Raw genomic sequence first — 24,282 nt, forward strand, 5'->3', positions numbered from 1 at the left:
CTGTCTTCTTCATAGAACATCCTATAGCTTGCATAAATTTTGCATTGTCTTTCTCCTTGTCACTTTGGTTGAGCAAGTTAAGTGACATAAAATCTAGAAATTCTGAAAAGCATAGCTGCTTCATTTTCTATCATATTGCTTTGGCTAAAGGTGTTTATGTTCATTTTGCAGTCACTCAGAATTGAACAAATAAGTGAACCAGTACACATACTAATAAGCATTTATCCTGAGGATGTCCATTTTGTCATGAGTCAACACTCATACTGCTTTGTGCCTCCTTAAACGATAATCTGCTGATTTTCTCCATCTTTGAGTCTTACTGTATTCAGCCTTCCCCATTCAGTCATTCTTGCCCAGGAGATTAAGGTCAGGTAGCAAATGCCTCTTTCCTCCGTCATTTAATTGATTACACTGGTGTGACAGTTCAATCCCTCCTTCATCTTGAAAAGTGGCCTTGTGTTAGATGGTAATTCTGTGGAGGAAAAAAACAAAAAGAGAAAAAGCCAATTAACCTTCAGAAAATGATAGTACAACTTGTGTTTCTGCACACCTGATTATTTTCTAAGCAGCAAAATTTTCAATTTATTAAGCCTTAGGTGGGTAAGTGATGCCTTTACAAACAGAGAATGTGAGATACCATTTTTCAGTGGCTCTGTGACAATCACAAACACTGGGAGAGATTGAGGTAATGAGCAGCTATGAGAACCACAGATCTGAGTTTCAAACACGAGATGCTCTGTCTGCACATGCTCTACATTGCTATTTAGAGAGATAACTCTAACATGTAACTCCAAAAGGTGGAATTCAGACCTCGTCCCAAAGACCTGGGTTACAATTGTAGGTCAGACCAAAGTATTCAGTATAGATTAGCTACTGTGTATAGCACCTTTATGCACCATAACTCAGTTATCATTCAAAACAGCCTATCAAGACCCAGGAAGATGGGCTCCAATTTACAGATTAGGTCACTGAAGCTTGGAGAATTATGACTTGATGAAACTCACATTAAGTGCCAGATGGAATTAAAATGGACTTCCCACGTGGCACTAACGGTAAAGAACCTGCCTGCCTAAAGCAGGCAGACATAAGAGATGCTGGTTCAATCTCTGGGTTGGGAAGATCCCCTGGAGAAGGAAATGGCAAGCCCACTTCAGTATTCTTGTCTGGAGAATCCCATGGATGGAGGAGGCTGGTGGGCTACTGTCCATGGGGTCTCAAAGTGTTGAACATAACTGAAGCAATTTAGCATGCATTCATGGAGTTAAAATCCGAAATCAACCCATCATTGATTCAGGATACTATGGTAAGAATTCACCATAGCAGTCTTCAGCGTTTATTGGAGCGCATCTTCCCTGAGACCTAATATAACAAAATTAACTTCTGCTTTGACTTGCCCTAGATTTTGACAAGTGACACAAGCAAAAGGCAGAGGGGAAGAAGGATTATAAGAAGGCTGCAAACATGTATCCTGAGGATGCATCCCCAGAGCACTACTCAGCAGCCAACCCATTCTCAGCTTCAGTGACAGGAAGCCACCATATACTCTGATCATGGTGTCTTAACATCTGCTAGTGGCCATGCCTCCTTCTGTTCCTTGCTACAGAACCCTGACTCTAGATACCTATTTCCAATAGGTGTATAGGACCTTACAAAATACTTGGTCTCAAGACAGGTGTACCCACCTTTTCACTCTCTCTGGATTAAGGTGTGTGCGTGTGCTAAGTCATCTCCGTTGTGTCTGACTCTTTGCGACCCTATGGACTATAGCCCTCCAGGCTCCTCTGTCCAAGGAATTCTCCAGACAAGAATACCGGAGCAGGTTGCCATGCCCTCCTCCAAGGGATCTTCCCAACCCAGGAATCAAACCTGTGTCTTTTATGTCTCCTGAATCAAGGTAGGAAAACCTATTTTTTAGTGTCCCAGTGTGGGAAGGACATTTTTTTTTTCTCATTTTCTGAGATCACTGGTAAGTTTCTCACTGAAACGATTTTAGGGGGAAAAAAACAAAAAAATCTTGGGGAGGATGCAATTTTCCAGATATTTCTAAACTTTCACACCACTAACTCTGGGATTAATCACACGAATATCGTGAATCTTTTTTCGGTAACTAAGCACAGAACAATTTTCTAATCTCTGCTTTGCCATTTTCTTTATAATTGTGGGCTAGTGACATATGTTCCTTCATCTGTAAAATGGTGATAATATTAGCCTACTCTAGGGAGACTTTGTGAGAATAATAGAAGAAAAGCCTTTAAGTTCAGGTATAGCAGCCACCCCCATGGATGAAGGTTTCAGGGGATTTGGGAGGAATGGGAGGGAGCACAGTGGGAGTGGGATGATATAAGAACCTCAGAGAAAGAAGTTCAGCCCACCCCTCCCAAAGGATAGCATCCCACCTTCTCTTTGTCTCTTATGTTCAAGCTCTCTCTTATGATCTTCTCCCTGCAGGTCCTAGGGAACTACTGATTTCATGTTAAGAACACTAGCTTAAGATTTTGCTTGAGATTTTCACATTTCTATATATGCATTGCTGCTTTTAAGACTACACAAAATATGTGAATGCCATGGCTGAAGATTCCTTCATTAAGGAAATTATAGTGATATGGAGCCTGTTGACTTTTCACCTTGGAGACCACCAAATATATTACCATCCACTTCCTGTTTTAGGCTTAGCTCATATAGCCGCCTATCAGTAAAGCAAAAGCTGGTCTCCAGGATAGATCATCTTGTCATTTCTTTCTTTTTAATGATTTTTTTTTTCAAATAAATGGTTCTTTTTTGCTCATTTATTTATTGGCTGTGCCACACAGCAAGTGGGATCCTACTTTCCCGACCAGGGATGGGACCCACACCCCCTGCAGTAGAAGCACAGAGTCCCAACCACTGGACCACCAGGGAATTCCCCACCCTGCCTTTCTTACATACCGTCAGCCTTATAGGAAATAAAGTAAGACCCACCACTGGAGAGCCAAGGAAAACAATAGAGACTAATCTCAACTGAACACCATTGTGGCAGAATTGTGAAAAAATAAAGCCACAACTTTACTGGATTTTAAAGGAAATTACATAGAGAAAAGCACATTTCTTTTTGTATACCCAAATAAATAACATGTAACTCTATTAGAAACTTTTACTAGTAGTGAATGCCCACACTCTTCTACTGAAAACATTTCATTTGCAGACAGTATGTATCAATGACTATAGGTCTTAAAGCACTGACAAAAACTCAAGATTCAAAATATAACAAGTTTGATTCAGTTTGTTTTAATCACAGATGCCAATGTTTTCAAAATGTTAGAATATCCTTTCATAGCAACCACTGTTTCAAAAAACAGACCTCTTAATTGTGTTTGTCTAAGAATTTAATGTGATAACCCTACTTTTTTAATTAAATAAAAATTCAGTATCTATATTGAATTTGATAATGATGTTTACCCATCAGTTCAGTTCAGTCACTCAGTCATGTCCGACTCTTTGCAACCCCATGAATTGCAGCACGCCAGGCCTCCCTGTCCATCACCAACTCCCGGAGTTCACTCAAACTCACCCACGTCCATCAAGTTGGTGATGCCATCCAGCCATCTCATCCTCTGTCGTCCCCTTCTCCTCCTGCCCCCAATCCTCCCAGCATCAGAGTCTTTTCCAATGAGTCAACTCTTCGCATGAGGTGGCCAAAGTACTGGAGTTTCAGCTTTAGCATAAATATAGCCAAATAACTACGGTCTCCTTTTTCTAGAAACAAGACAAAAGATATACTTGTCAAGTGTAAAATCTGATAATTTTTAGTTTAGCTTCACAAGTCTTAAAAATAACCTGGGACTTCCCTGTAGGTCCAGTGGTTAGGACTCCACTTCCCAGCGCAGAGGGTACAGGTTTGATCCTTGGTCAGGGAGCTAAGATCCCACAGGCCTCAAAGCCAAAAACCCAAAACATAAAACAAAAGCAATATTGTAACAAATTTAATAGACTAAACATGATCCACATCAAAAAAAGTGTTTATATAGCTATGGCTGATTCATGTTGATGTTTAGCAGAAACCAGCACAATAATTGTAATAATTGTAAAACAATTATTCCTCAATTAAAAATAAATAAATTTTTAAAAAATCTTTTTAAAAAAATGACCTAGACTAGATGATTACATATTCATTTACCTCTTCCTTTCCAACCATCTACTTTGTCTCATAGGCCAGATCCCTGCACACTTTCAATCTTTTTCATGAATATGTTAAAAGGGCTGGTGTTTCAGTAATCTCAACCCCTCTCTATGTGTTTCCATTCACCTTTTCAACAATTCCCTCGTGGCTCAGCTTGTAAAGAATCCGTCTGCAATGTGGGAAAACTGGGTTCGACCCCTGGGTTGGGAAGATCCCTTGGAGAGGAGAAAGGCTACCCATTCCAGTATTCTGGCCTGGAGAATTCCAGACTGTGTACTCCATGGGGTCACAAAGAGTCAGATGTGACTTTCACTTTCACTTATTTTCAACAATTAGCCAATTAATGATCTGTTCATCTCCAAGTCACTATTGAAGTACCCCATAAACCAGCAGTTGTACTTTTGAGTCAATATATTACCCTCATCCCTTCTCTGCTAGACTCTAAATAAGAAGTCATTCAAATTCAGTTCAGTCACTCAGTCGTGTCCGATTCTTTGGGAATGGCAGCACGCCAGGCCTCCCTGTCCATCACCAACTCCCAAAGTTTACCCAAACTCACGTCCATCGAGTCGGTGATGCCATCCAGCCATCTCTCCCTCTGTCGTCCCCTTCTGCTCCTGCCCCCAATCCCTCCCAGCATCAGGGTCTTTTCCAATGAGTCAACTATACGCATGAGGTGGCCAAAGTACTGCAGTTTCAGTCTCAGCACCAGTCCTTCCAATGAACACCCAGGACTGATCTCCTTTAGGATGGACTGGTTGGATCTCCTCTTTCAGATTAGGGAATATTATTTCCAAAAGACAGTCATCAAAGGAGTGTTTCATAGCCTTCAAAAATCTACATCAAATTTGTAAAACTTTGATTGTGAAGTATTAATTAAGCACTATCATTGCAAAGTACCATTACAAAGTGGCAAAAATCTATGCACAGCATATACACAAATGCATATGAGTAAAATAATCAGATACATAAATAGAAGTTATTTTGGTAGATAGTTGTGTGCATGTGTGCTTAATATTTTTGGCAGCTCAGCATCAACTTATCCTTTCTATAAAACACAAATTTTCTTTTGGAGAATGACTTCTTTCCAGTGGTATTGTTTTGGTGGTGGATTAGTCTCTAAGTCGTGTCTGACTCTTGCAAGCCTGCCAGACTCCTCTGTCCATGGGATTCTCCAGGCAAGAATACTGGAGTGGGTTGCCATTTCCTTCTCCAGGGGACCTTCCCAACCTGGGGATCAAACCCAGGTCTCTTGCACTGCAGACAGATTCTTTACTAACTGAGGGAACAGTGAATCCCATGCCTGCCTCTCACTAGGAATGTCAAATAAACCAGCATTCCTCACACTTTCAAGAGTCAGAAGCCCAGGGAATCAGCTAGTGTCTTCCAGGATTTGCATGTTATGTTAGAGATTCTGGGATGAAGGAAACTTGAAATCATTCTTTCCAGCTATGGTTCCCTGACATGATTGTGCCTTGTCTGGAAACATTCTCAGCCCTTCAGAGCAGCCTTAAGTAGTGACTATTACCAATCCCTGTTCTTAGCTTTCCAACTAATTTACTGAGCTCATGGTCAATTTCCAAGAGATTCCCTTCTAAAATTGCCCAAAGTCAGTTTCTGTTGACTACAATCCAAGAATTCTAACCATTCAGTTACTGATGAAACAAACTCTAAATCAGAACACAATTAAATATATTATTTAATTTGGGGCAATGAGTATATATGGATAGATGCATCTTGTTGATCAATGAGTAAAGAGGATTCAGGGAAGTTGAATTTGCAGGCAGGAAGGCTGCCATGAACTCTCTCCAGGGGAAATGACAAGTGCTAAGAAAACATCTTTTCCAGGCATGACACACACAAACAAGTATCTAGTGATATACTCTGAAATTTCGTTAACAGGGGTTTTCAGTGTATATTGCAACCCACTTCAGTATTCTTGACTGGAGAATTCCATAGACAGAGGAGCCATAACCCATGGAGTCGCAAAACATTCGGACACGACTGAGTAACTAACACTTATTCCAACAGCAACGAAGTGAGTTACCTCCCTGTGTTGAAAAATTTTGTATTTTATGCAGCCAGTTTAAAAAACATTTCATCCAACTATTCAGTGTATATGTAGCATATTATACTCAATGGCTCAGGAAATTTCATTGTTCACCCTTGCAATCTTTTTTAATAGTGACTTACTATCCTGATTCCCCTACATCACTCAGCAAAGAGGGGATTTCTTCGCTTTGTTGATCCAGAGCATTAACTTAATGTTGCAGAATTTAAAGTCTTTTCTTTTATAAACTTACAATATCCCTTCTCTCCCTGTGCTGTAAGTCTGATTTAATTATCTTCCAGAAATCAGTTTAGGTACTATTTTTGTCTTTGCTTGCCCTTAATCCTTATTTGATTAAAGTTACCACATTCTTAATTGGACTCCTCCATTAAGAGGAGTCCTCCATTCTAAATATCAAAGGCAACAGTGGGACTGCTGGGTTAGTTTTAACAGGCACCTTGGATTCAACAGACTTTTCTGGGATAATCAGGAAATTGATGTAATCTACAAAATGCCAATTCCTGTGTTCCATGCTCTCTGAACTACCAAGCCCTCTCATCTCCTCTGAGCACTGGTCCCCTCCTCTGTCACAGTTCTAGCCAGCAAGCGAAGGGGGATATTTATAGGAATGAGGAGGGTGTATGAAACCGATTATCCTCATTCTAGAAGGCTGGAATCTTTTTCAATCTTGTAGGTCTTTGAAAGACTTCAAATACCATTTGATTGAAGCCCTGCAGTATTGGCAAGAAAGGGCCTCACTAAAAATTTCAGCAATTGAAAAGGCAAGAGAAACCATAGATCCCTGTCAGCACATATTTTTAAAGAAAGTACATGTATCACTGTGATGCTTTTACCAATGACTGACCTTTAAGATGGTAGGAGAAATGGAGAAGGAAGGAGGGAAGGGAGAGAGAGTTGTCTTAGCTCCAAGAGGGAGCAATATTATAGCAAAAGCACTTTCCCACCAGCAGACATTTCCAGGGTTTCCATGAACACCAGGCACACCTGTAGCAGCAGGGGAAGACATTTCAGCACTACCCAAAGTGTTAGTTTCCTGCAGGACTGTCATAACAAAGCATAACAAACTGAGTAGCTTCAAACAGAATATTTTTCTTTCACAGCTCTGGAATCTAGAAGTCTGATATCACAGTTGGCTCTTTCTGGAGGTTCCAAGGAGAACCTCTGTCCTGCCTCTCTCCTGGTTTCTTCTGCAGGCTGGTGGTTCTCGGTGTTTTTTGGTTTACAGCTCTACCACTCCAATCTGGCCCTCCGTTGTCACATGGCACTCTCCTCACGTGTCTCTGTGTCCCTGTGTACAAAGCTGCTTCCTCTTATTAGGATACTCGTCATTGAATTAGGGCCCCACCAGAACCCAGGATGACCTCATCTTTATTTGATTTCCTTGTCAAAGGCTCTGTTCCCAAATAAGGTCACATTCATGGGTACCAGGGGTTAAGACGTCAACATATCTTTTTGGGAGATGCAATCAACCCACAATACCCTCTATAATTCTGACACAAAGTAGCCTTGTACTACTGCTTAGCTATTCTGTGCTCCTCTTTGTATATTCAATTCTTTTTTTTTTTTTAATTTGGCTGTACAGGGTCTTAGCTGTGGCATGCAGGATTTAGTCCTCTGACCAGGGATCGAACCCATGTGCCCCTGCCGGGGCAGCACAGAGTCTTAACCACTGGACAACCAAGGAAGTCCCTATTCCACCCTTTATTGAACTGGTTCTCAGTCACTGTGGGCCTTGCATGGATATGCCTTCGTATTTTAATTTAAATCTTATAGAGGAGAAGACAATTTGCTGTGAAAAAGAGGGAGGAATATTATCTGGATAAAGACTGTTGGTTCACTAGAGCAGGGGTCCCCAACCTTCAGTATCTCATGTCTGATGATCTGAGGTGAAGGTGATGATGTAATAATAATAGAAATAAAGCACACAATAAATGCAATTAGCTTGAATCATCCCAAAACCATCTCCTTCCTCCCAGTCCATGGAAAAATTGTCTTCCCTGGTGCCAAAAATGTTGGAGACCACTGCACTAGAACACACAAGAAGTTTTGCCTTGTGTGAATACATGAGAAGGAGTTCTGGGCAAGCAGTAAGTCCACCCAAACGGACACCACTGGAGCAAATCAGTGAGCAGTGTGATAAAGGGGCAGACATTCCTGGACCCCATGAAGTGTCACTAAGTAGTAATAGCAACTGCACTGCAATCGATGCTTGTCGTGTTGTTGGGAGACCCTCAACCTCCTGCACTGTGCTGTCAGTCTAGAATGCAAGAATGTTAAGAACCTCTGTTCTCAGTGTTGAGTGTAGATCAAAGGCTCCAACTCTAGCACCTCTGCCACTGAATAATCATAATTTACCAGGTGCTTAACTCAGTACATTGTCTAAAGATGAGACTTTCAGACCCATAAAGAAAATGATTTGGGGTAGCTGAGAACTTTTCCAAATTTACTCAGTGATTTGTTTCATGTATACAGGGAAAAGATGGGCTTCCCAGGTGGCACTGGGGTAAAGGACCACCTGCCAGTGCAGCAGATGTAAGAGACGAGGGTTCGATCCCTGGCTCAGGAAGATCCCCTGGAGGAAGAAATGGCACCCACTCCACTTTTCTGGCCTGGAGAATCCCATAGACAGAGGAGCCTGGGAGGCTACAGTCCATGGGGTTGCAAAGAGTCAGACACCATTGAAGTGACTTAGCATGCATTCACACGTAGGTAAAGCAACCCCACCCAGGGCTCAGATAAAATCACCCAGTGTCACTGGAAAAAGAAAAACTGATCTCAAGAATATGAATCTTCAGAATCCATCTATAGCTACTGGAGGGTACTTAGAAGGCGTTGCCCAGGCTGTAACTCCCAGCAAGTTGCTGAGGAGCCAGAAATCCTGTCACTGGGGATTTGCTCTGAAGATGTGTGAAGAGCTGCCAGACACAATACAAAACCCACCCCCATGTAACAGCTATCATCAGATAGTTTTCCAGCCAAGAAAGAGAGAAAGGGACCTATCTGGGACACATAACGAAAAGAAAGGCAAAAGAGACCCAAATAATGTCACCCATTCATAGCTGTGCCAGGGGGCTGGTCTTATAACTCTTCTCCCCATGGAGCTTCTGCTCAGCATGTCCCTAGCTGACATTTTCCATAACTTGGATCATGGAGGGGAATCCTTGAAGTAGGAGATCTGCACAAATATTCTCTCAGAGAAAGTTCATGCTCAGTGAAGAGAAATGAGGGAAAGAATAGAGATCTGGGGAAAAGGAAAAATAACATGCTCTGGTTTTGCTCCAAAGATCAGCTTCCTCATCCTTCCGCTACCCTAACCTGCTGACTGCCGAGTCCTGTGAGTCTGATCCTGAAAGGCCACGTAAACATTAGGCCGTAAAATGAGAGTCGAGGTCCCATCTTTCTGTCTTCCACACGAGATCCAGGTGGTCTTCCACAGCTCCGCACAGTCCATAGCAAAGCTACTCAGGAAGACACTCCCACACTCCTCTGAGAAGCTGTTTTAAGCACAGAGATATCAGCTAAATGCCAGCAAGAGCCTCATGAGTTTAGAGATGAGAGGAGGACTCTGGAAATGTGAAGGGTGCCAGATCTCACCTGTCCTCACCTTTCCTTCTCTCACCTTTGGAAATCTCCTCCCTACTTTTCCCTACAAAATCCTCCAGCCAGAACTTCCAGGCCACTATGCTGAGGCTATAACCAAGGTAGCATGCTGTCTTCCATAGGACAGCCTTGTGCTGCCGAGTTAGTGATGCTTTTTGGTACTGAGGTGCAGTGAGATCATTTTGTGGCAAAGATCAATAGTCATTTCCCTCTTCTCACCTGGGCACACATCTGGAACTCCCCTCCCAGCTCCCTCATAGTTACAGCCACAAGACTGAATTCTAATTAGTGGATTATGAGGGCTGAGCGGCAGTGGGAAGTCTGGCCCGTGAAACTCCAAGCACAGTAATCTTCACTCTTTCCCCATCCACTAGTCTGATGTAACAAACATAAACACCTGGAAAGCCACGTGGGGTGGATTGCAGAGCCACAAGATGGAAGGAGCCTGGGTCCCTGAATCACCACTAGGAGCCTTCAATCAAACCATTTCGGGTGTCACACAAGTGAAAAGTAAACTTCTATTGTCTTTGAGTGATTCTACATTCTTTACTCAAATTTGTTTGTTACAGTGGTAGATCTTAGTTAATCTTCTTTCTGAGGTGCCCACCATAGAGGCCATGTGCTTTCTTATTCCATCTATCACTAGAGCTTCTGAAACAATAAAGATGGTATAAGAGAACCTGTTCCTTATTGGTGATAAAACTTTACTCAACAACAGGATTTTACATTATTGTACAGAGGAAATAGGCCAGCTTTAGAGTCACACTGAGTTTGATCCTTTTCCAAAGTATTCTGCCCAAGTGATCAATATCAGCTCACTTTATTTCTATGACCCTAAACACTTCTCTGTAATTGGGATCACTAGTTCTAATTAAATATTAGGACAATGTCACAAAGCCTAACGTTTAAGGAGAAGAATCAAAGCATTTAGCATGGCATCTGGTACACAGTAGATCATCAGTCACTAGAAGCTATCATTATTATTTATATTTGTTAGCATTTACTTGATTGTACCCTTTAAGTATAGGACAGTATCTTATTCATGCTTCTATCTTCAACATCAAGCAAGAGTTCCTAGAAGTTATGGATTATGTCTAATTTATCTTTATAACCCCACATGCAGAACAGTGATGATTACGTCAATGAAAAGAAGCCCCCCTTTAGTTAATATTTTTTCACAAACTGTGACCTCCAAAGCAAGAATCATGTCTATACATCTTTCCCTAGAATTTGGAAGGGTGACCTGCACATAATAGGAACTCAACAACAATCATTAATAAACTAACTTCTTCCTGGTAGGCCAATGATGTCATTCTGGTCATAAGGCTAGTGGGAGACACTGACTGCTATATAGCAGATAAATTTGTGGAAGAATCTGGATTCCAAATCAATAGCAGCTTGAATTTCCAAAATCTCCTATACCAGGTATGTGGCATCACTCCCCACCACAAACAGAAAATTCTTTCAAAAGGAAGCATTCTCCAGTTCCCACTTACGACAAACAACGTAGCCTTCTCAGCTGCCTCACAAAGTTGTCCTGAAGGTCAAACACCATAATGGATGGGAAGTGATACACATATGGTTGCTGTTGTTTAGTCACTAAGTCATGTCTGACTCATTTGGGACACCATGGACTGTAGCCCACCAGGTTTCTCTGTCCATGGGATTCTTCAGGCAAGAATACTGCAGTGGGTTGCCATTTCCTACTCCAGGGGATCTTCCCAACCCAGAGATCAAGCCTGCATCTCCTGCATTGGCAGGCAGATTCTTTATCACTGAGCCACCAGAGAAGCCCAATATACATATATACAGGGACCCTATTATTGCTGTTATTGTTTTATCACAAAAGCCATCTTCTGTCATCTTTGTTATCAGTACTCTCATGGTCTAGATTCTTTCCCCTCATCTGGTAGGAGATTGCTTATCACATTCTTCCCCTGCCTGATACAGGACCGTAAAGTAAAATGCTACTATTAAGACAAATATATTACATAGTACATAAAGACAAACACCTTTGTTATTAAATCAACTTTTCTTGGAAACACACCCAGAAATGACTCATTTCTTAGAAAACAGGTTAAGAATGCATTTCATTTTGTCCAAGATAAGATTGTATCACACACAAGTCAGACTAGCAGGTGATAAGTCCATTTCACTTTCTCAAGTTGTTTCAACAATGAGTAGACCCACAGCCGGCTGCTGAAACGAAAAACAGGAATTGGGAGGAGAAAGGCAAAGAGTTGAAATGAGAAGAGTAGGGTGAAGTTAAGCTCTGACCAGCTGGAGGAAATGTAGCTCAGTTACCCTGCTGCTGCTGCTGCTAAGTCGCTTCAGTCTCGTGTCCGACTCTGTGCGACCCCATGCATATAAATAATTGCCCTGGTTACATTGAAAGGAGGTTAGAAATGTCACCAGGAGGGCTGCCAGGCTTAGGGCCAAACGACCCCTCAAAGTTACATTCCCTTGGGGGCTTTCTCCTTGAGCAAGGCCAAATCCTCCCCTTCATAGGTTCTGATACTTCATGTTCTAAGTGTTCTTAGAGTAACCGAAAGTGGGGTCTGGCTGCTTGCCACTCAAAAGTCAGTGAAGAGGCAAGGTTAATGGAAAGGAAAGTTTGCTTTAGTTTATATGCTGGCAGTTGGGGGAAAGGGGAATATTCCTGTCCAAAGGCAAGTCCCTTACCTCCCCACTGACAATTAGTGGGCAAGAGCTTTTATAGGCTGAGGGAGGGGGCTGCATGCAGAAACAGCACAGTCAGCTCTGACAGTCATCTTGAAATTGGTCATTGGTGGTCTGACCAGCATCATCTTGGTTGTTTTAAGTACAGTTAATCTTCAGCTCCAGGGTTGGTTTGTTTCCATTTCTTGAGGTCAGTTCTCACAAATGTAGCAGTTTATGTCATAGCTACAGTCTCATCATCAAGTAGTTAACTTCTCCCACCTGGTGGGGATTTCAGTATCTATAAGACAGCTCACAGGATATGGCTCAGAATATTATCTATACCCCATAAGAAGGAACTAAATGTCCTTGACTATGCTTAATGAGTAAACTATTATTACTTGGTCTCCTTTGACTGTTTTCCTTTGTTTCTTCATGTTCTCACTTCTTTGATTAAACTTACTCTTTGGCTACAGTTTTTCTACAGATAAAAGGCAGGCAGAGGACACTGGGGACAAGGGTCATAGGATCCTGCTCCTTCCTTAGCACACATAAGTGAATTCATCTCTTGGGGATTTAAACTCATGGGATATTGAAGGATAAACAAAAAAGCCAGCATCTGCATTTACACTGAGCCATGTAGCATTCAAGATCCTCATGAATGTCTCCTCTAGCCAGCCCAGCCTCTCTGATTTTGAATACCACATGGAATACAGACTGAAAGTAATTTACTTTTAGCCTTGAAGCTAGTACGAGAATTCAGATTATAGGATTTCCGGCCATTCATCACCACAACAGGAACACACATGTCTCTAGAAATCAATGCATTAAGTTGGGGAAGATGGGTGCCTTCTGCCTTCCCAGCATAGAGTCTGAAAGATCAGTACCAACATAGACCTCTCTTGATTCCCTGCATCCAACACTCACTTGTCCTTTACTCCCTCTCCCACACTTGGATGTCATACCTTTTCTCATTCTTCATCATGTTAATAAGGTCAAAAAAGGTTCTTAAGACTCATGGTGGTTGTATGTGAAATGTTTTATTTCTAAAGTTAATATTGCCGATTGTTGTTGCCATTGTTCAGTCCCTAAGTCATGTCTGACTCTTGGCAACCCCATAGACTGCAGCACACCAAGTCTGTCCTCCACTATCTCCCAGTGTTTGCTCAAATTCATGTCCATTGAGTCAGTGATGCCATCCAACTGTCTCTTCCTTGGCCACCCACTTCTCCTTTTGCCTTCAATCTTTCCCAGCATCAGGGTCTTTTACAATGAGTCAGCTCTTCGCGTCAAGTAGCCGAAGTACTAGAACTTCAGCTTCAGCATCAGTCCTTCCAATAAATATTTAGGATTGATTTCCTTTAGGATTAACTGGTTTGATATCCTTGCTGTCCAAGGGACTCTCAAGAGTCTTCACCAGCACCACAATTTGAAAGCATCAATTCTTTGGCATTCAGCCTTCATTATGGTCCAAATCTTACGTCCGTACATGACTACTGGAAAAATCATAGCTTTGACTATACAGACCTTTGTTGGCAAAGTGATGTCCCTGCTTTTTAATATGCTGTCATAGCTTTTCTTCCAAGGAGCAAACATCTTTTAATTTCATGGCTACAGTCACAGTCCACAGTGATTTTGGAGCCCAAGAAAATAAAATCTGTCACTTCTTCCACTTTTTTCCCCTTGAAATGATGGGACCGGATGCCATGATCTTAGTTTTTTGAATGTTGAGTTTCAAACCAGTTTTTTCACCCTCCTCTTTCACCCTCATCTAGAGGCTCTTTACTTCCTCTTCACTTTTTGCCATTAGAGTGGTATCATCTGCATATCTGAGATTATTGATATTTGTCCTGGCAATCTTGATTCCAGCTTGTGATTCATCCAGCCCAGCGTTTTGCATGATGTACTCTGCATATAAGTTACATAAATAGGGTGACACTATATACCCTTGTTGTACTCCTTTCCCAATTTTGAACCAGTCCGTTGTTCATTGTCCGGTGCTAACTATTGCTTCTTGACATGTATACAAGTTTATCAGGAGACAGGTGAGGTAGTCTGGTACACTTATACCTTCAAGACTTTTCCACAGTTTGTTGTGATCCACACAGTCAAAGGCTTTAGCATTGTCAATGTAGCAGAAGTATATATTTTTCTGGAATTCCCTTGCTTTTTCTACGATCCAACAAATGCGGGCAATTTGACCTCTGGTTCCTCTGCCTTTTCTAAACCCAGATTGTACATCTGGAAGTTCTCAGTTCACATACTACTGAAGGCTAGCTTGAAGAATTTTGAGCAAAACTTTGCTAGTATGTGAAATGAGCACAATTGCATGGTACTTTGAACATTCTTTGGCATTGCCCTTCTTTGGGATTAGAATGAAAACTGATTTTTCCAGTCCTGTGGCCACTGCTGGGTTTTCCAAATATGCTGACATATTGAGTGCAGCACTTTAACAACATCATCTTTAAGATTTTAAATAACTGTGCTGAAATTCTGTCACCTCCACTAGCTTTGATTGTAGCAATGCTTCCTAAGGCCATAGGACTTCCCATGCAAGAATGTCCAGCTCCAGGTGAGTGACCACATCATCATGGTTATCCAGGTCATTAAGACCTTTCTTATATAGTTTTTCTATACATTTTTGCCTCCTCTTCTTAATCTCTTCTGCTTCTGTTATGTCCTTACCATTTCTGTCCTTTATCATGCCCATTCTTACATGAAATATTCCCTTGATATCTCCAGTTTTCTTGAAGAGATCGCTAGTCTTTCCCATTCTATTGCTTTCCTCTACTTCTCTGCATTGTTAATTTAAGAAGTCTTTCTTATCTCTCCTTGCTATTCTCTGGAACTTTACATTCAGTTGGCATGGCTTCCCAGATGGTGCAGTGTAAAAATCTGCCTGTGCAGGAGATGCAAGAGATGAGGGTTCAATCTTTGGGTCGGAAAGATCCCCAGGAAGAGGAAGTGATAATCCACTCCAGTATCGCAGCCCAGAAAATTCCATGGACAGAGTCTGGCAGGCTACAATTCATGGCATTGCAAAGAGCTGGACACAACTGAGCAACTAAGCACAGGCATACACAGTATTGCTATTACACAATCTTAAGGACCATGCGATGTTTTCATTCAAGTTGTCACCTCTGCTTAGAGGAACTGGTGTTACTTTTCCTTGGGGAAGAATATATTTGGCCTGTTTTTGATGCAAATACTAATCATTTGATGGTCGCATCTGCAAATCCTGAGGTATTCAACTTTCTTCTAGGAGACAAATATTCTTTTTATTAAGATGACTTAATAAGCACAAATTCCTTGACAAAAGGAAGTCTGAAATGGCAGATTTTGTAACTAAAATAACAACTGGTACCTGAGGCACAGGCAGGTTGCTGAAATAACACTAGACTGGGATTCAGAATACTGGCTCCTTGATCTGGTGCAGCCAGTACAGCTCTGGGAAGCCTTTGTTTTTTTCACACTTTCATCCTAGTTCCTTATCTAAACAATGAGAGAGCTAGATGAGATCCTTTCCAGGGCTCTTTTCTGCTCTAAATTCTTATGATGCTAAGATACTACAGTAGTGTACTACTGAGAAACACTGCTAAGATGGGAGAAAGAAAAGAGCTACCAGTGATGACTTCTTTGCCAAGTCCCAGGCATTTTGCACATACCATCTCATCCTGTCCCCAAAAGCATCCTGTGAGTGGGTCTTATCATCATCTGCATTTCGAAGATAAAGAAACTAAGGCCCAGAGATGTCACACGATTTGCCCAGTGTTATGGATTAAACATTTGTGTCCCCAAAAACACATATGTTAAAGCTCTAACCCTCAACGTGATGATCTTTGGAGGTGGGGCCTTGGGGAGATGATTAGGCTTAGATGAGGTTATGAGGGTGAGGTCCTCATAATAGGATTAGTGCCCTTAAAAGGAAAGACTCCCCCTCCCCCAAATCCTCTCCCCTCGACCTGACCCTCCCCTCCTACCATGTGTGGACATAACACAAAAAGTAGGTAGTTGTCTGCACAACAGGCAGTGACTCCTTGTCATGTTGGTTGTTTAGCTCCTAAGTTGTATCTGACTCTTTTCCAACCCCATGGACTGTAGCCTGCCAGGCTCCTCTGTACGTGGGATTTCCTAGGCAAGAATACTGGAATGGATTGCCATTTCCTACTCCAGGGGATCTTCCTGACCCAGGAATCAAATCCATGTCTCCTGCATTGCCAGGTGGATTCTTACCACTGAACTACCAGGGAACAGGAACCAAATCAGCCAGCACCTTGACCTTGAACTTCCAATCTCCAGAATGATAAAAAATAAATGCCTACTGTTTAAACTACCCAGTCTGTTAAAGCCAGCCGAGCTAAGACACCTAACGCCCTATAGTTAGTACCACTTCTGAACCCTGTGCTAAAAATAGAGGCCAAATAAAACTCCATAAATGTCTGAAGAAACTGTCCCCAGGGCGGTCAGCTATATGTCAACAGTTCCCATTCTTGGGTCCTGCTACTCTGAAGGAAGGACTAAAATTATTGTCAGGGCTAACCCTACCCCCAATGTGGCAAATGACCTGATCAGAAGGACAGGCATCTGGGGGCAACCTTGTGCAACAGTATCTCATTGACCCTGCAATTAGTAAGCAGGGCACCTGCTAAACCATTAGTTCAAAAGTCCATTCTTCTGGAACAAGCACTGCCCTCTCCCCAGGGCTTTCTTTCAAACCATAAACTTCACTGGATTAGGAGACAGATGCTCCAGGTGAGCTGCCCATTGGCCCACTAGGTGCAATTGGCAAGACAAGAGAACACAAATGATAACAGGAGAGAAGGAGGCGATTGGGAGGAGAGAACTGACAAGAGGGAAGAAAGAGAAGGAGGGGGAGGGCAGATGAAGACAACCTCTTACTTCTCCCTTGCTGAGACCAATCTGAGAGCAGATGATTCTGCTCCAGGCTTAAGTGCAGATGTTAATGCCATTATTTATAGCTGCTGTTGTTGTTCAGTAGCTAATTTGAGTCCAAATCTTTGTGACCCCATGGACAGCAGCACGTCAGGCTCCTCTGTTTTTCACTATCTCCTAAAGTTTGCTCAAATTCATGTCCATTGAGTCCATGATGCCATCCAACCACCTCATCCTCCGTCACCCGCTTCTCCTCTTGTCTTCAATCTTTCCCAGCGTCAGGCAGGGTCTTTTCCGATGAGTCAGTTCTTCACATCAAGTGCCCAAAGTATTGGAGCTTCAGCTTCAGCATCACAGTCCTTCCAATGAATATTCAGGGTTGATTTCCTTTAGGGTTAACTGATTTGATCTCCTTGCAGTCCAAGGGACTCTCAAGACAGTCTCCCAAACCAGGAAGCTGCACTCACATGGGAAGGGTACCAGAAGAAGCAGGGAGCCATGATGGAGGGGACATTACGACAGCAGATGGTGGCCACACAAGCTGTGGCGGCAGCTTTTTCAGAGCAGATTCTGTTCTTCTTTCATGGCATCTGTTTCCCAGTTAGTTGAGCCTCGGGTCTGCTGACGCAGCTCCACTAGAATCCAAGTGGGTCTGGGGCTGTTCATTTGCATCTGGACCCCTCAGCCCTGGGGCAGACTGCATTGAGCTCAGGCAGAAAATGGAATTTCCCCTTCCTGCCTCATTAAAGGAACTGTCTAAATTCACTTCTCTAACTGAAGCGATTGGGGCTGAATTTAGCCTTGAGCAGTAATGAGCAAAGGTATAAAGTTCCATGATCCTTCCTACGTCTCAGTTAACAAATGCACTGGAGTAAGAAAGAAATCTCTACACACATCCTTACTCAGGGAGAGGGGGCGGATATGTGATTCCATCTGCCATCTCACATGCTAAGGGCCATGGGTGGCAGTCATTTCTAAGCCACCATTTTTAAAAGCTGTTTACAGGTCATATTTTACACGTTTGCTCCACAAAGCATATCACTGGACACCAGGCAGAATACCATGGGTCACAAATACAGATACATCTGTCTTTGTGTTCCTGAGTGCTGAGTTATTTCAGTCGTATCCAATTCTTTGCAACCCTATGGACCGTAACTTGCCAGACTCCTCTGTCCGTGGGAGTCTACAGGCAAGAATACTGGAGTGGGTTGCCATGCCTTCCTCCCGGGGATCTTCCTGACCCAAGGATCAAACCTATGTCTCATATCTCGTGCACTGGCTGGGGAGTGTTCTTTACCACTAGCGCCTCCAGGGAAGCCTCCTCACTGTCTTTAGATGCATTAATGTTCAAGGGAGCAAGCCTTTCTAGAGGTTTCATCTGGAATATCCAGATAATGCAGTTGCCACTTTAATGAGATGTTTCTTACAACATCTCTCTAATCCCTTCTCCATCTCCCATGTGTTGATCCAGATTTAACTTCAGCTTCTTCAGCTCTACCTCCGACACTAGATTTATTGCTCAAGTTTGGACGGTAAGGAGGAAAGTACGAGAATGAGATCAGAGGTCTTACCAAACCTCACTGCCCCAAAGCACAATGAGCCACTTTTGGCAGCCTGGCCAGTCCAACAGGAAGGCCAGCGTCCGAGGAACAGTGCCAAGCTTTAGCTAAGCACTCAAGTGTTGAAAAGTTTCATGCGAAAATCCTGAAGCAGGGCAGTGGAATTTTCAGGGAGTGGAGCCCCCTGACTCCTGCCCCGGAAATTGTGTTTATGGGATGCTTTCTGGCTCCCAGAAAACCCGGCTCAGTTTCCATCAGGCAAACAGAAATGAGCGCAAACTTTCCACTACCCCCATCCTCCCCATGGAGGGTTTGCAACAGGCTCTGACTCCTCTCACTTCCTGCCTGAGCACAAGCTCTCAACACCCTCTGCTCCACACGGGAGGTGGGTGGCAAACAGCCAGGATCTGGGAGGTCAGGGGAGCTGAGACACAAGCGGAGACCTGGTGTCCTGCGCACTAGGAACATGGGCCCCACGGAGGGGAGAGAGGAGGTCTTAAATGCCCTTAGAGTTCAAGGTCCAGGCATTTCAACACACACGATGTCCACTTTCAGCATTTACTGAAGAAAAATCCATGGGGGTTGGTGGGGACTGACGATGACACAAAGGCAGAGCCAGGACTAGAATTCAGATGACTCTCCATCCACTCCTCCTCACAGTCTCCTTGTTGCTGCAAGAACAGAGAAGAGAAAGGAATTAAAGAGGGTTCCTGGAGTGGAAAAGTTTGAGCATGGCCGGCTGAGGGTTTTCTGCAGCAGAAATTGTGGCATCTTCATCGGTTCTGCCCACAGCTCTCTCAAGGCATCTGGTTGGCTGTTCCCTGCCTCCTGGTGCCAGCTCTGAATGCGGGGGCAGCAGTAACGGAACTCAGCTGAGTGCCCAGGCGCAGAGAAAGAACCTCTGCATCCCAGGGCCTCTTGCTTGCGGGCTGGGCCGCCTGCAGCTACAGTGGAAATGTGTGGAAACAGAAAAAGGGAAGCTGTGGTTCGGCCTCAGCAGACCAAATGCAGAGAGGGACCGTGAAGGGCTCTCAGCTAACCCACAGCTACAGGGCCCCTGCCCTCCCGCCTCCACAGCCACTGCTCAAAAGCCAGTGTGAAAGCAGGCGAATTTCCCTGCAGAAACTGTCCCGTTAACTCATTTTAAAACGGGGCTTTGAGAGTCTAAAAATAAAGACACGGTTTCTTCTGCTTTAGATTATGGACGGATAGGCAACACAAAACCTAGATTTTAAGCCAGGGGTCACGCCATCTTTAGAAAACAGGTATTCATGCTGAAAGGCTTCCCAAAGTGGCACTAGTGGTAAAGAACCTGCCTGCCAATGCAGGAGATGTAAGAGACGGGGGTTCGATCGCTGGAGCGGGAAGCTCCCCTGGAGGAGGGCATGGCAACCCACGCCAGTATTCTTGCCTGGAGAATCCCATGGACAGAGGAGCCTGGAAGGTCACAGAGTCAAACATGACTGAAGCGACTTAGCACGCATTCATGCTGAAATGCAGGTCTCCAGTATTTTTCATGTGGGTCCTCCAGATGGTGTTGTTTTGTCCCTTCTGATGTGCTGAGATAACAGTAATCACTCTTTGTGACCCACGCCAGAGACCTCAGATATATTAGGCAGGGTACACGTTCCTATTCCCGCTTGACAGATAAATGAGGCTGAGAATTCCTGGCTGCGTGATTGGCCCTGGATCCTAAAGCTAATGGGTAACAGGGCTGCGATTCAAAACCAAGCCTGGGCCAGGAACCCAGCGGCTCTTTCCACCATCTCAGGTGCAATTGGACAAAGCTCACTTAATCTACTCAGTCTTACTCTTTGCTGAGCACACAGGACTTCCCTGGTGGTCCACCAGTTTTGAGTCCACCTGCCAGTGCAGGGGACATGGATTCGGTCCCTGGTCTTGGAAGACCCCACATGTAATGGGGCATATAAGCCCATGTGCCACAGCTACTGAGCCCATGTGCTGCAAGCACTGAAGCCTGCACACCCAGAGCCTGTACGCTGCAACAAGAGAAGCCACAGCAAAGAGAAGCCCATGCACCACAACCAGAGAGTAGGCCCTGCTCTTGCAACTAGAGAAAGCCCGTGTGCAACACTGAAGACCCAGAACAGCCCCAAAAAAGCCTAGCACATAGAAGCCCGGGACACCCATCAACTCCACACTCTCCTGGACTGCCGAGACTCAGCAAAGGTGAGCTCTCCTCCCACTGTCCCCTGAATGCTCACCAGAGACAGGTGAACTGCCTCCTATCCTCTGAGATACTTTAAAGCTCTTCTGATATGCCAATCAAGGACCTACTTTTTAAGTGTGCTCCTCATGCTGGCTACTAGCAGATGGGTTTCATCTTTCAGTAATATCTATACATTAGTGGCCATACCAGTGGGTTTACTTTAGATTTTAATCCTGCCCTTATATGCCCCAGGTGGCTCAATGGTAAAGAATCCACCTGCCGATGCAGGAGATGCACGTTCAATCTCTGGGTCACGAAGATCCCCTGGAGTAGGAAACGGCAACCCACTCCAGTATTTTTTCTTAGGAAGTCCTGTGAACGGTGTCCCTGGTGCCTCACATGGTAAAGAATTTGCCTGCAATACAGGAGACCTGGGTTCGATCCCTGGGATGGGAAGAACCCCTGGAGAAGGGAATGGCTACCCACTCCAGTATTCTGGCCTGGAGAAGTTCATGGACCGTATAGTCCATGGGGTCACAAAGAGTCGGATACCACTGAGCTACTGAGCACAAATGCACAAGTAATCCTAGATAGAAGGAATCTAAGCTGTTTAATTTTCAATTCAGTATCACATAGAAAAATCATCTAGAATTAGGTCTTTAATAAATGTTTGATCTCTAATTGGAGATTGTGAAGATGATGATGACGATGACAGTAAAAAGGCCTGTAGGCTTTGTTCTATATAAGCGTCTAGAGTGCTTTACCAGAGTTATCTCTAGAGATTTCCCAATGAGTTTCAGTAGGGGACTCGGTGGACATGGGAGAGACAGTCTCTGCGGACTGGTTTTCTCTGAATATACTAGATAATGGTTAGTGTCTCCTCTCTCCCAGGACACTGGATGAGGTGGCAGAAGAGTCTCAGAGGCTGTGGGAGGCAGCAGGTCAGGAAGAGTGCCTGTTAGCACACAGAAGCATCACCTGCTCGCACAACAGGGAACCAACCATGTCTGAGTCACCGAGCTCGCAGCCAAGCTGACAGGCTGGAGAAAGAAATCAACAAAACCTTCCCGTCGATGCATGAACTGCTGGTTTCCCTGATAACATGCTGAGCATGACTCAAAGCGGGGAAGCCGGAGGAGAGAGTCGGGCCCCTGGGGGCAGCCAACTGCATGTCGGGGTCTTCTCCAAAAAGGCTCTGCAGCCTGTGATCAAGCCACAGATTACAGTCAGTATGATAGCACCAAGCCTCACTCACCAACAGTTAACAACCACAGTTGAGGTGTGAACATAGAACAAGGGCAGAGGTAATAGGTGTTAGAACTATGGGACACTCGAGCCAGGAGGGGACTTCCTCCACAAGACACTCAAGCCCAGGACTGTGAATACCTTTCAAAATGCTCCAAAACTGTTCCTCCAGGTATTCTACATCAGTCAAAAATTGCCCTTAGATTCTAAAGTATTAGATTTAAGTGACCATAAAGAAAGAATACAAATAGCTTCTGTTATGCATCAAGTCAATATATCATATATCCCAAACCAAGAGGCATTGCACTGATTCTGTCTTGCATTTAGGAAATTTGTTTTTTATTGCATCTATGGTTTGCTGAGTACTTTCAGGGGAAATATATAAAGCTTTGAAAGTACAGCACATGAAATTTATAAATTGGAAGTCTTTTTTACTGTTAAAATAATTTGAGACATATAAGCGATTGTGTATCAATGGCTTACCATCTTTTAAGAAGATGTACTTTTTTTAGAAATAAAATCTTCTTTAATATGAATACTTTCTGGCTTACTTTGGAAATGGGACACAGAAATTAACCCGCAGATTCACATTTCAACCATCTCTTGTCATTTTTGTTATTTTGTTCCATAGCTCATGGAGGTGAGGACTGGAAAAGAATTAAAATGTGCTTTTTGACTCATAGATCCTTATTCCATTTTAATTGCAGGTAAAGATGACACACTATGGCAAAGACATTTTATTACAATTCAGAAGGAAAAAGGTTGAGTGAGTTATGAGCTGTAGGGGATTGGGGGCACTGAAAGAGGCATGACAATTAAATTCAGAAATATCCACCATTTCCTGTAAATGGTATTGCAACAGATTAAATAGCATTCATGTTATTCTTTGCATCTGCTTAAATAAATGGCCTTGGCTGACTATAAATATTGAATGCTGTCTTTTATATTAGGGTAAGCATCAGTAATGATATTACTGTCTCTGCCCTTGAGGTCAAATGAAGATGAGCATGCCAGTTGCTAAGATGATGAACTCCAAGCATCCCTTCTCTGTAACACCCACACATCCACAACCAAACAGTGAGCGCGCCAGCCACAAAGTCTCAGAGTTTCAGTCTGGAGCCAGCCCAAGCCCAAGTTCTGACTCTACCACTTATTAGCACTACGACCTTGATGACTGCCCAGTCCCCTCTGGTGGAAAGAGGGGCTAGTAAGACCTCCTGTGATGTGAGTCTGTTGAGTTATATACAAAGGGCTTGGAACAGTGTCTGGCATGTAATAAATGCTACATTGTTGTTGTTCAGTCACTCAGTTGTGTCTGAGTCTGCAACCCCATGGACTGTAGCACGCCAGGCTTCCCTGTCCTTCACTCTCTCCCAGAGTTTGCTCAAACTCATATCCATTGAGTCGATGAGGCCATCCAACCATCTTGTCCTCTGTTGTCCCCTCCTCCTGTCCTCAATCTTTCCCAGCATCAGGGTCTTTTCCAATGAGTCAGCTCTTCCCATCAGAAGGCCAAAATACTTCAGCATCAATCCTTCCAGTGACTATTCAGGGTTTTCCTTTAGGACTGACTGGTTTGATCTCCTTGCTGTCCAAGGGGCAGCTGTTTTTTCAATGACAATGATCTTTTTTTCTTATCGGTGCTTTCTTTAGTACTTCCACTTCTACTCCTCTCCAGCCCCACTTCTACACCCACCCAACCCCACCTCAGGTCGCCTGCAATAAGTAGGATCCTAACAGAGCTTCCTGCTCTAGTTTGTCTCACCTTGCCCACCTCCAGTTCATATCACACATCCCCTCCTTCATGGCTCACTCTACCCAGTAGACACTTCTCTTTTTTTAACTTTTTATTTTATATTGGAGTAGTGGCAATTAACAATGCTGTGACAGTTTCAGGCTGAGAGCAAAGGGACTCAGCCATACATACACA

At 43.6% G+C, this 24,282-nt stretch overlaps 1 long non-coding RNA gene across 1 annotated transcript; it reads right to left on the reverse strand.

Annotated features, from left to right (window-relative positions):
- Positions 1 to 77: 77 nt before the first annotated feature.
- Positions 78 to 22,829, reverse strand: LOC133258485 (uncharacterized). Its single transcript, XR_009740045.1, has 3 exons — positions 19,381 to 22,829; positions 3,548 to 3,732; positions 78 to 472 (listed from the first exon to the last, which is right to left on the reverse strand). It is a non-coding gene; the product is annotated as an uncharacterized LOC133258485 (long non-coding RNA).
- Positions 22,830 to 24,282: the final 1,453 nt, after the last annotated feature.

The sequence above is a fragment of the Bos javanicus genome, chromosome 12, assembly GCF_032452875.1.
Source record: "Bos javanicus breed banteng chromosome 12, ARS-OSU_banteng_1.0, whole genome shotgun sequence".
In the NCBI taxonomy this organism is placed as follows: Eukaryota; Metazoa; Chordata; class Mammalia; order Artiodactyla; family Bovidae; genus Bos; species Bos javanicus.